This window comes from Prionailurus viverrinus, unplaced genomic scaffold (genome assembly GCF_022837055.1).
Source record: "Prionailurus viverrinus isolate Anna unplaced genomic scaffold, UM_Priviv_1.0 scaffold_48, whole genome shotgun sequence".
NCBI classification, from domain to species: domain Eukaryota; kingdom Metazoa; phylum Chordata; class Mammalia; order Carnivora; family Felidae; genus Prionailurus; species Prionailurus viverrinus.
The window spans coordinates 989,806-1,002,190 of NW_025927611.1; positions in this window are offsets into that span (position 1 = coordinate 989,806).

Consider the following 12,385-nt stretch of genomic DNA (forward strand, 5'->3'; position numbering starts at 1 on the left):
TACACAGTCATAGATAAAAAACAGGAAACAAGTTAGATTATTGAGGACAAGTTTATGAGCTAGATGAACTTGGGCAGAACATGATCAGCTTGGTGTCCACCTTTGGGTCATCGCCATTTGTAAGGCTACGTCCTCATAATTGCAATCGCAGCCTTCCTTCTGGGAGGATAGCTGTGCAATAGGGCTCAAAGCAAGTGTGAGTGGAAAAAGCTCACTTTAAAATTATGAGTAATGTTGGGGCGCCTGGGTGGCTCAGTCAGTTGAGCGACCGACTTCAGCTCAGGTCGTGATCTCACGGTCTGTGAGTTCGAGCCCCGCGTCGGGCTCTGTGCTGACAGATCGGAGCCTGGAACCTGCTTCGGATTCTGTGTCTCCCTCTCCGACCCTCCCTCATTCATGCTCTGTCTCTCTCTGTGTCAGAAATAAATAAACATTAAAAATTTTTTAAAAAAATAAATAAAGTTATGAGTAATGTGAAGATATATTGGAAGGTCAAACATATTGTGGGGAGAAAATTATCATCTCTAGAGTAAGTTTCATCATAAAACAAATGGTTTCTAGGTTTCTAGCATTTAGTGCTTAAAAATAAAGACCCTTGGGACTTCTCCAAACAGGAAGGTGGGATATGAGAAGAGCAAAGATATTAACAGGAACGGCCCAATTTCCAGTGCAAAGGAGGGTAAACTGTGTTTTCTTGACTCAAGGTCGTTACATCCACATCTGTATTCCAAGTGTGTTTTGAGACACCTAAAAAAGGTTACGATTCTCATTTCAGCCAAGAAGCTAGAGATGCATGTTAGAGGCAAGTCTTAACAGAAAAACACTTTCCTCCAAAAAGCTCTCAAATATCCATATCATTGTTCCATATTAGTACCAGAAAAACAAAATGGTTGAAAACCGCTAATCTCTTTTGCCTAGATTATGTGGAAGTTAATAGAAAAAAACACGGCCCAGAATATCATGAGAGAGATGTGAGGTGGAGATATATGTGAGAAAAAGAGGCAAGAGGTGTAAAACAAAACAAAACAAAAACCCAGTGGCTTTCTTTTTTGTACATAAAGGGAATAGATGGAATTTAGGAATGACAAATAGTTTACAGGGAAGAGCCTCTGATCAAGCAGAAAAGAAAGGAGGGACGGTGTAGTAGTTAAAAATAAATCAGATTGCAGCTAGAACCTATTCCCCGTTGAATGGATGAGATACACAGATGATGATGATGATAGATAGATAGATAGATAGATAGATAATGAATGAATAGATTATGGATAGATATCTAGCTAGCTAGATATCAGGTAGATGGACAGATAGATACTAGATAAATGATGGATAGATAGATAGATAGATAGATAGATAAGATGGATGGATAGATATGTAGGCAGATAGAGAGATGATAGATAGATAATGGATGGATGTGAATAGATAGATAGATAGACAGATAGATATGATGGGTGGGTGGATGGGTGGATGGGTGGATGGATGGATGGAAAGATGGATAGATAGATAGATAGATAGATAGATAGATAGATATGATGGGTGGGTGGATGGATGGAAAGATGGATAGATAGATAGATAGATAGGTAGATAGATAGATAGATAGATATGGATGGATAGATAATAGATAGATAGATAGATAGATAGATAGATAGATAGATATAATGGATGGATGGACAGATAGAAGGTAGATAGATAGATAGACAGATATAGGGATGAAAGATAGAGAAATAGATAATAGGTAGATGATAGATAATAGATAAGTAGACCAATAGTATATATAATGCATGTAATAGATATACATCCATTTCTCATATGTTGTGATATATATACACATATATGTATATATGTATGTGTTGATAACATATAATATATTGATATAATATATTGATTAATTAATTAACCAATTAAGAAGGGATACAGAGTTATCAGAGGTGCTCTACAGTCAAGCAAAGATGGAAAGCGGCTGTCTGTGGGCCATCTGGTCTGGTGATGAGAATCCTCCAGTGTTGAACGAGGGTCATTTAGCGAAGAATCTTTCTCTTCCACGTGTGGCCCTAGGAAGGCAGCATCAGAATCCCTAAGAGCTTGAGGAAAAACACACAGCCTCCAGCCACTCACTACTTTTGCTGACTTGGGATCTACATGTGAAAAAAACTACCATGTGACTTTCATGCACATTACAATTTAAGACTCTGCAATGGGTAAAGCCTAATTTTCCTGGACTGTAAGCTCGTATGGTTCTCCCTTGACTCTAAAAAAATGAAATTGAGTCTCACGACACAGTGGTGATGATGGGTACACAATATCGGCTGTGCGTTGGCACTCGGTGATAAGTCAAGGATGCCCTGGGGATGGCGGTCCCAACCGCTGTGGCGAGCTATCAGCCCCTCTAAGTACCATCCCAACTAATGAAAACTATTGTATTTTGATCCCACTTTATATTAGAAATCTCCTTGTGCCTAATTAATTTGCAATTTGTACACAATAGCAGAAAGAATGTCTTTGATTAACTAAGCTCTTTTTAATTAGAGCTTTACAGATAGAGGAGGGAAACAGAACCAACAACTATTCCAATGAGAATCCTTGAGCCTGAGAAGACAAACCACATATAATCCAAAATAAAAGGACAACAACAACAAAATCATAAGGAATCCCTTGACCCAAATGAGTTCATAACACCTCTGAGGTACAATGAAAATAACCCTGGTGATCGATCTTTGCGTTGCCATTCAATATCCTGTAAAATTTAGGTGGGTCAAGTCAATTTAAAATCCCTCGGGTTTCCAATCTAAAAGTCAATGTTCCCGCTAACTTAATGCACCAGACAATTATGATTAAAAAATACAATAGACAAAGATACTTTGTACAGTACTTATATGTGCAAGTTATTACTTCTTAAGAGAAGTGACTTCATCAATACCTTCTGTTCCACGGTGACATTTTACCATGCCATGCAGGGGCAAAAATGAAAAAAAAAAATTTGGTGCTGCATTTTTCAAAGGCACAAGATAAGCAATCTGTCACATATTAATGAACAGCGGGTGATGCGTGTGCTGATGGTCACATGCCACTCCCCTGAAGACAAACCTTGAAATATTAACGCATCTAAGTTGAGTCTCCTGGGAGGCATCCAGTCTGGTTTCCTTTCTTTTGCTTTGAAGGGTCTGTGTCTGTCATGGGAACTTTGCATCGAGGGGCTTGCCACCTTTCAACTTCTTCACTGTGCACTTTGGGGATTTATTTCCATTCCCTTTACTCTAATCTTCTGCCCCCCATATCCTGCCAAAAAAAAATTGAAAGGAAGCAGAGGAGAATGGAATGAATGAAAGAATGAAAAAGGAAGGAAGGAAGGAAGGAAGGAAGAGAGAGAGTGAGGAAGAGAGGAGGGAAGGAAGGACAGATGGAAGGGAAAGACAGAAAACAAGCTGGGGAGGAGCAGAGAGAGAGAGGGAGAGAGAATCCCAGGCAGGTTCCACGCTGTCAGCACAGAGCCTGATGCAGGGCTCGAACACACAAACCGTGAGATCATGATCTGAGCAGAAATTAAGAGTCACTTAACCAACTGGGTCACCCAGGCGCCCCTGTCTATTTTATTCTTTCATTGCCACTACCTTGATAATTGCCTAGTAAAAAGTAGGCATATATCATATGGAATATATCATATCATATCATATCATATCATATTGTACTATATGTTCTATGTTATGTTATTATGTTAAATTATATATATATTATATATATTATATATTATATTATTATATATTATATATTATGTTAAATTATATATTATAAATATATATTATAAATTATATATAATTTATATATTTATATATATAATTATATATATAATTGTATTGTATTGTATATATATAATTGTATATATATTATATATATATTATATATATATTGTATATATATAATTGTATTGTATTGTCCTACATTATAATATGCAGATCCCGACGCAGGACTCGATCCTGTGACCTTGGGATCATGACCTGAGCAGAAATCAAGAGCCAGATGCTTGACCAAGTGAGCCACCCAGGTGCCCCTGTCCGACGTTATATTTTATTCAACGTTCTAGTTGATATCACTGTTATCGTCTGCATCGAAGACTATGGCTACAGGTTCTTGTACCATTTCACATGTCCGTCCACTCTCTTGCGCATTAAAGTCTCTAGAATCTCTTGGTTTATAACTCACAAAGCCCTTTACAGCACCTTCATTGCTTTATGGTATTAAGATGCGTTCAGTTTAGAGATTGAGTTCTCTGCTGTGCGCCCAAAAAGAACACCCAGGTAAGATCCAAAGTTCACAGCAGAGCCATCAGCCTGGCTACCAAGAGGAATGAGACCCAAGGACAACTGTGCCTGACGCTTCTCCAGGTTGTGGGGTGAGTGGGTCAATGGGTTCAGATTTCAGAAGTTGTAACTACTCCCCATAAAATGCTCCCCTTCCATCTTTGGAATCATCGCTGTGCTTCTGTGGGGACACTTCCATGAGCTCGGGGAAAGCTGCAAAGTGCCGTGAATGGAATATAATGACCTCATCCTCCACTCGTACTGAAACGTCTGTGGCCTCAGTGCACGTGTCACATCTTGTGGGGCGTCTTCATTCCAGTTTATCTTCTTCAGCTTTGCAATCTTCCTCAGTCAGTGGCAGGAGTGGTGAGGGTTAAGGATTCTCAGACTGGTGAGTCAGGACTGAGTTGCCAAAGGCTGTGGCAATGATGGACGTGGCGTTTGTGTTTGGGACATTTAGGCTCGGGACCATTCCTCCCATACTGGACTGTGGGCTGTTGGCTATTTGGTTTTCCCCTGCTCTGATTATGGCGACTCATTCTTCTAATCACATCCTGATAAACAGTCCGCAGACGCGTGTCTACGGAAGAAGAGTAAGGACCAATACATGGGCACATGAATCATTGCCCATTGCCCGTATCACTCCTGGCCATTCTCATTCTCTCTGTGGCCAAAAGACTAGTGCTTGTCACACATCAGTTACAAAAAAATTAAAAAAAAAAATTGTTGCCTTTAGTTTCCAATATAATTCTGTTTCTCTTCTTACTAACTCACTGAAACTCCCCTTCCTTTGTTACATACAGTGGTGTCTACTCAGAAGCTTGTTCCTGGGGGCGCCTGGGGGGCTCAGTCAGTCAAGCGTCCGACTTCTTCTACTCAGGTCATGATCTCACAGTTCATGAGTTCGAGCCCCGCATCGGGCTCTGTACTGACAGCTCAGAGCTGGAGGCTTCTTCTGATTCTGTGTCTCCCTCTCTCTCTGCCCCTCCCCTGCTTGCACTCTCTCTCTCTCTCTCTCTCTTAAAAATAAACATTAATTTTTTTAAAAAAAAAATCTAGATTAAATTAAAAAAAAACCTAGCTAAATAATAAACTCACATGCCAGCCGCAGAGTTTCAACCGTGATCAACGGCTGCTTTGGAAGAAAGTCCTTCTGCTGTTGACACAGACTAGAAAACACCTGGAAATACTAGAAGGAATGGCAAACCCATTCTCCCCCCCCAGCTCAGACCATATAAGTGGCAAACTCCCTCTGGAAACTGGCCTGGAGATTCCAAGATGGTATACAAAGCCATGGGCAGGTGAGTAGTGATGTCTTGATTTGTGGTTGACCCACCATGTTACCAATGCGTCGTAGGCAAGCAGATACCCATCTCTGAAAATGCAGCTTTTGTGGCCACCCTGCAATCAGCAGGTGGGATTTGGACAGGTGTGTGTCCACCTGACTGTACTCGTTAGGAGACCCATGGATGCTTCCTGGTCTCGCCACTCATGGGTTCCATCATCAATTCGTAAATGTTTCACTGGGCAAGGCACTCAAAACTATGATCCACATGCTTCCAGGATCTGCCCATGCATGATCCCTCCCTCAGTGAATACCACCATTGGGATCACAACTTAGTCTTCCTTCTGGCTTCTCCCATCACAGAATGCTGCATGTGACTATCTTCCCAAGGGGTCAGCTCCTTGGTAACACAGACCGGAGTGGGAATGTAGGTGTCCTTCACGGTGCTTTCGCCCACGGTAGATATTTGTCAGCTGCACAGCAAAAGTACTTGTCAAACAGAAACAAGGAAAAACCATTCACTTGGGAAACTCAGCAGACAAGCAAAGTATCTGCTTTCCCTCTGGATGGGCTGATCGAGGCAACAATTCTTCCCTTCCGGGAAACGACGAGGCAAACAGGTGTCCAGGCAATACTATTCCGAAGAACCCAGTTTGTGCGGGTGAGACATCGGATAGCAGAACAGCAGGAAGAAGAAATAGTAGATCGCCCCTGTCGGAGAATGGGCCTGTGGAGTGTTTGCTCTGCAAGGACAAAAACAGCTTGTCATTTAAGGAATAAAACGACATGTGAAATACAAGAGAAGCTACCATCCAGTCTCATTAGGGGGCAATGGATGAGTAAATACAAGGATACTGCATTGCCTTTTCTGCAGCAGACTGTTTAGACCTGTGCTTGTTCAATCCACCTTTCTTCCAAAACTAAGGACTTTGAGGGTTTAGGGGAGTATAAAACCGCTATAAGAATATCTTTTCCTTTTTCTTTTTTTTATTTTTTTAGAAAAATATTTATTTATTTTGAGAGAAAGAGAGAGAGAGAGAGAGAATCCCAAGCAATCTCCTCACTGTCAGCACAGATGAGGGACTCAATCCCATGAACCGTGAGATCAAGACTTGAGCCGAAATCAAGAGTCAGATGCTCAACTGACTGAGCCACCCAGGTGCCCCATCTTTTCCTTTTTAGAAAGTTTGCATTCTAGGGGTGCCTGGGTGGCTCGGTCGGTTGAGCATCTGGCTCTTGATCTTGGCTCAAGTCATGATCTCTTGGTTCATGAGTTTGAGCCCCATGTTGGGCTGTGCACTGAAGCAAGGAGCCTACTTGGGATTCTCTCTTGCTCTCTCTCTGCTCCTCCCCTCTCTTTCTCTCTCTCTGTCTCAAAATAAATAAAGTTCAAAAAATATATTATTTTAGAAAAGAGATTTGCATTCTATATCAAAGAATAAAAAAAACAAGTAGGAAATGATAAGACTGGTCATTAAGCTGGACGGGTATTTCTGAAAAACAGAGTGGTGACTACGGCCTAGGGTGTTTGAGGAAGACAGTATATAGATAGCGAAATTCAAGCTTTGAAAGTTGATCAAATTTTATCAGATTATTTTATATGGAGGGTGTTACCAGTTGAACTGTGTCTTCCCGGCCCCAAATGATACTTCCAAGGCCTAACCCTCAGTATCTCAGAACATGACCTTATTTGGAAATAGAATCTTTGCAGGTGTGATTAGTTAAGGTTGAAGCCATCCTGGGGTACAATGGCTCCTTACTCCAAGGTGACTGCTGGGCTTATAAGAAAAGGGAGATGTGGAGACAGATGCATAGGAAGCCTTTGCAAAATGAGGGCAGAGACGGCAGTGATGTCTCTAAAAGCCAACAGACACCAAGGACTCATAGACATCGACAAAACCTTAAAGAGTCAAGGAAAGATTGTTCCCTGAGTTTTGGAGGGAGTGGGGCTCTGCTGACACCTGGGTATCAGACCTCCCGCCTCTGGACCAGGGACATAATAAATTTATACTGTTGTCAGGCACCCAGTTTTCAGTGCTCTGTTATGGCTGCCCCAGCAAACTACAACAGACGGTGCCCATAAAAACAGCAATTAAGTCAACAGACCCAGCCAAGTGTGAATTTGAACTTCAGAAGCCCCAGGTTCCGACTTCCTGAATCCTGCTTTCAGAGATCTCCCTTTTGCTCTCAAGGGAGCCTGGATTGGCTTCCCTGGACCAAACTCCCATGTCTCATGAGCCCTTAGACACCCCCTCTCCCCAAAGAAACCAGGGGGTCTGAGCAACATCCCTACATTCTATCACATATTAATGTCGATAAGAATGCCAGCTCTCAACGGCTTTTGTCATTGGCGTCTCCATCAGACTCCTGAGCCCACGGAGAGAGCTATAAAAATTACTGTCTGTGTCTTCCCCACCTTGCAAATTCACCGTGATGTCCTTGGTTAAAGCATCCGTTCGCCATCGAGCGCCATCAAATGGCCCTTCAGAGCAGTTCCCTGAATTTTTACGACTGTGTGGGCTCAGCCCATCCTGGCTCAAATTGCAATCGGGCTTAGCCTGGGAAAGTAAATACACACATGCACACACACACACACACACACACACACACATTTAATGCCCATGACCGCCTTTCAGAACGAGGTGGCCAATAACACTTTCATTCCCCAGAGGGCCCAGCCAGGTATTTCTTCAGGATATGAGTGCCGGTGTTGAGATCTTCTCCTCTTCCATTGGTTTCGAACGGTTCTTGTTCCTTATAATCCACAGTCATTACGAACTTACGCTCACTCTCCAACTGGAAAGCTGGTGAATAGTTATGGCTTGAATTGGGTCACCCTGAAAAAGAAACCTTGAAGTCCCAGACCCCCCAGTATCTCAGAAGGTGACCCAGTTTGGAAGTGGGGTCTTTGCAGATGAAATCAGGTTAATGTGAGGCCATCGTGGGTTAGCTAGGATCCTCATTGGGTGACTGGTGTCCTTGGAAGGGCAGGGAGGTTGGGATGCAAAGAGATATGAGGGAAAGGCCAGGGGAGAATGGAAACACATGAAATGGAGCCACAGGGATGGCAAGGATTTCACATTCTCCCCAAGGACTGGGGAGAGCCCGGGAACAGATTCTCCCTAGGAACCTCCAGAACGAACCAACCCCACCCACACCTTGATCTCAGACTTCTGGCCTCCAGAACCAATGGACAATAAATGTCTGGGGTTTCTTTAAGACAGCCAGGTTGTGGTCATTTGTTCCAGAAGGCTCGGGAAGCTAATGCAACTGACTAACAGATTCAGTAAATTGGAAAACAACTTCACTTAAAAAGACTTCATAGTGTTCAAAGATTCATGCCATCCACCTGCTGTCTTTACAGGAAGTTGCTGTCTCCCCTGGTTTCCTGCTTTGATTTCTGCCACCTCTGTTCCATAGGGAAAAGCGCTCATCCACACTGCATTTTCAGAAAGTTAGCGCAAGGTCCCACATCACGTGATACTCTGTTTTGCAGAATACTGGACTTCGGGGACACCCAGTAGGGATTTTTTAAAAACATCTTGAAAGCTGTTTGGCTAGTGAATTCCCCACAAAACTTTCCATTTTCTTAATCATCACCGTTGCCCAGAACTTTCTGCAATAATAAAAAATATCATGTTACCCCAGCTTTCCAGAATGCCAGCGTTTGGCCACACGTGGCCATTAAACACTTGAAATGTGGCTAGCATGGCCAAGGAATGGGGGTTTACATTTGAATTCATTTTATTTCATTTGTTTTCATTTCATGTATTTTTACTTCATTGGAATAAATGTCTTTCGATTGTATTTCATTGTAACTAGAGTGTGGTCACACGTGACTATTGGGTAACATACTGGACAGCACAGTCTTGACCTGCTATCCACATTGGGCAGGGATATATTCTACAAAAACATTATAAACAAACTTTTAATAAAGTAGTTTTATGTGGTCGAAAATAAAATATTCCTGCTTCAAATTCATTGTTCACAGAAAAAAAGGTGTGTGTGTGTGTGTGTGTGTGTGTGTGTGTGTAAAATGATGAAATGGTCTAAGGAGAAAGTTTTGGGATCATTTTCTGGAGATTGAATGTAATGATTAAATATTGAAATGTCTTGAAGGTAAAAAGTTATAAAAATGTGCTCTCCAGATACAGCGATTCCAATATTTCTGTCAACCTTCACTGTTCCTACACGTGAACAACAAACACCAAATCCCGGTCCTCTGGTGTAGCACATGCTGACAATTCTTATCTATATGACCCTGAGTGTGTCCTTCTCTGGAATACCACCCTAGACGCCTCACGGTTCCATTTCTTCCTTCTAGAACTTCCCCTAAAACAAACAAACAAAAAACACCGAGAGTGAATTAGCTTGCCACTTTCGAGTTATTTCAGCGCATGGTTTCTGGAAGCAATTCATAAAGGGCCTTTAAAATTAGCATCGGAAAACAGACGATCCTACGGCATAAATAAGGAATTTTAACAGTGCAGCTATTGTGCATCTAATAATAAATCTTCATCGAAGAAGACCTTTGGGGTCGAATGTTGAATTTCAAGGTGATTGCAGACTTGTCTTTAAAACCAACACCATAAACATCGATACCACTAACTATCCAATTGAAACAAAATGGCACCATTTTGGTAAGAAAGATTTTTTCATAGTTCCACTTATTCTGATAACATGTCTGAAAGGTTTAAATTAGTTTAACTATGAAAAAATCTTTCCTACTAAAATGGTGTAGGGACAGACCCCCTTGGGATGATATATAAAAAGGAGAAAAATGAAAAAGGGAACATAGTATGTACAGGAAGGCAGAAATTGGAGGTCCCATTGCATTACACGCAAGCACACACACACACACACCTTAAGAGGATTACTTACTTACTTACTTATTGTGATAAATTGTTGGTCTCACGAATAGAAGGAGATTTATAGTGGGTTTCTACAGAGACCCACACTGGGACTAGAGCACTTTCCCATCCAGCCTTATGAATGTTCTGTAAAAGGAATGTTCGGGATCCTGGTGATTCGTCTCAATTGCCCTGACACAAGGGAAGAAGAGAAATCCTAGGAAACTCAGAACATGTGAGCCCATAGGCAACATCCAAAGAAAATGTGTACTTAATTTATATCGGTTTAAGATGGTCTCATCGACACATAAAGTTAACATGCCATCAGCACAGTGCAAAATGGCACAAATACACGCACATACCCGTACACACAGACACACACATAGAAAAAAAAATCTTCATTTTTACAGAAAATAATGAAACAAAGAATTCCTCTGCTCTTTAAACAGGAACTTCATGGGAAAGTTAAGAAATGTTTAAACAATTTTCCAAATGGCTGGCACGACTAACATCTTTTTTTTTTTAATGGTTATTGATTTTTGAGAGAGAGACAGAGTGCGAGCCAAGGAGGGGAAGGCAGAGAGGGAGACACAGGATCCCAAGCAGGATCCAGGCTCCGAGCTGTCAGCACAGAGCCCGACGCGGGGCTCGAACCCACAAAATGTGAGATCATGACCTGAGCCGAAGTCGGACGCTCAACCAACTGAGCCCCGGAGTCAAAGATGATCATTCTCTTCCTTCCATAGTGCACACTCACACGTGCATTTGTCTCTGTTCTACCCATCTGACACGCCTGCCCTTATTAGACCGCGGTTTGGCAAAGCACAGCCTGTGGCTGACATCTGGGCCACCACCGCCGCTTTTTATAAATAAAGTTTTATTGGAACATACCCATGCTTGTTCGTTGACATACCGTCCGTGGCTGTCTTCACACAACAGCAGACTTGGATAGTTGTGACAGAGGCTCTGTGGCCATCACAACCTGAAATCTTTATTATTTGCCGCTTTACAGGAAAACAACTCGCTGACCTCTGCATTAGATTAACAGCAGCTTGGAAGCCACAAAACACCGTGGCTTCCTAAAAGTACCTTGTGCCCAGAAGCCATGGAACCTGATTTGCACCTGCTCAGACCCCACCTCCACACCCAACCGCTGGAAAAACATTAAGACATTATCGAGACACATTTGCACATGTCAGGAAATGGGCAAAATGCCAAATAACGACTCCATCCTTTTTGATGTATGATTTATAGTTGGTTTTGTGAAAAGAAAAAAAGGTGAATTTTATGCACATTCATCATCCCCCGGACGATTGACCTAGAAACCGGGTCTCCCTTCTCTTGTCCCCAGATGCAGGGAATTGAGGCACAGGTCTGGATTTGTAACTCGACCTTGGCCAAGCTGAGTGACCTTGAAGAGATGTAGTATGCTAAGGGTGTGCTCTCAGTCTTTTGTTTTCTCTTCACAGCATTCGTGTGCGAGCAGTTAGAGGACTATTCCCATTTAGGCATCCCGAACGAAATCAGCTTAGGAAGCCCATTACCGCCTAGAATACAGAAAATTGCAAGAGGCACTGAATTTGGTAACGAAGGGCTTGCGAATTCATCCTGGGTCTGTGAAGGGCAAATGCAAGTGTCATGAGCAATGGAGCCTCAGGACAGAAACAGATTATCATGGAACCAATGAACCATGAGGTCGCTAGCCAGCCGGGGAGTGGAAGACAATCTTTTCACCACATCTGTAACATCAGCTGGCCACCGGCAGAAACCAAAAGCCGACCAGAAAGACTCAGGAGTGAGGTTCATCACAGAGACCCTGCCTCCCTAACTCATTCTTTTTAAAAAAAAAAAATATTTATTTACTTTTGAGGACAGAGAGAGACAGAGCATGAGCAGGGGAGGGGCAGAGAGAGAGGGAGACACAGAATCCGAAGCAGGCTCCAGGGTCCAAGCTCTCA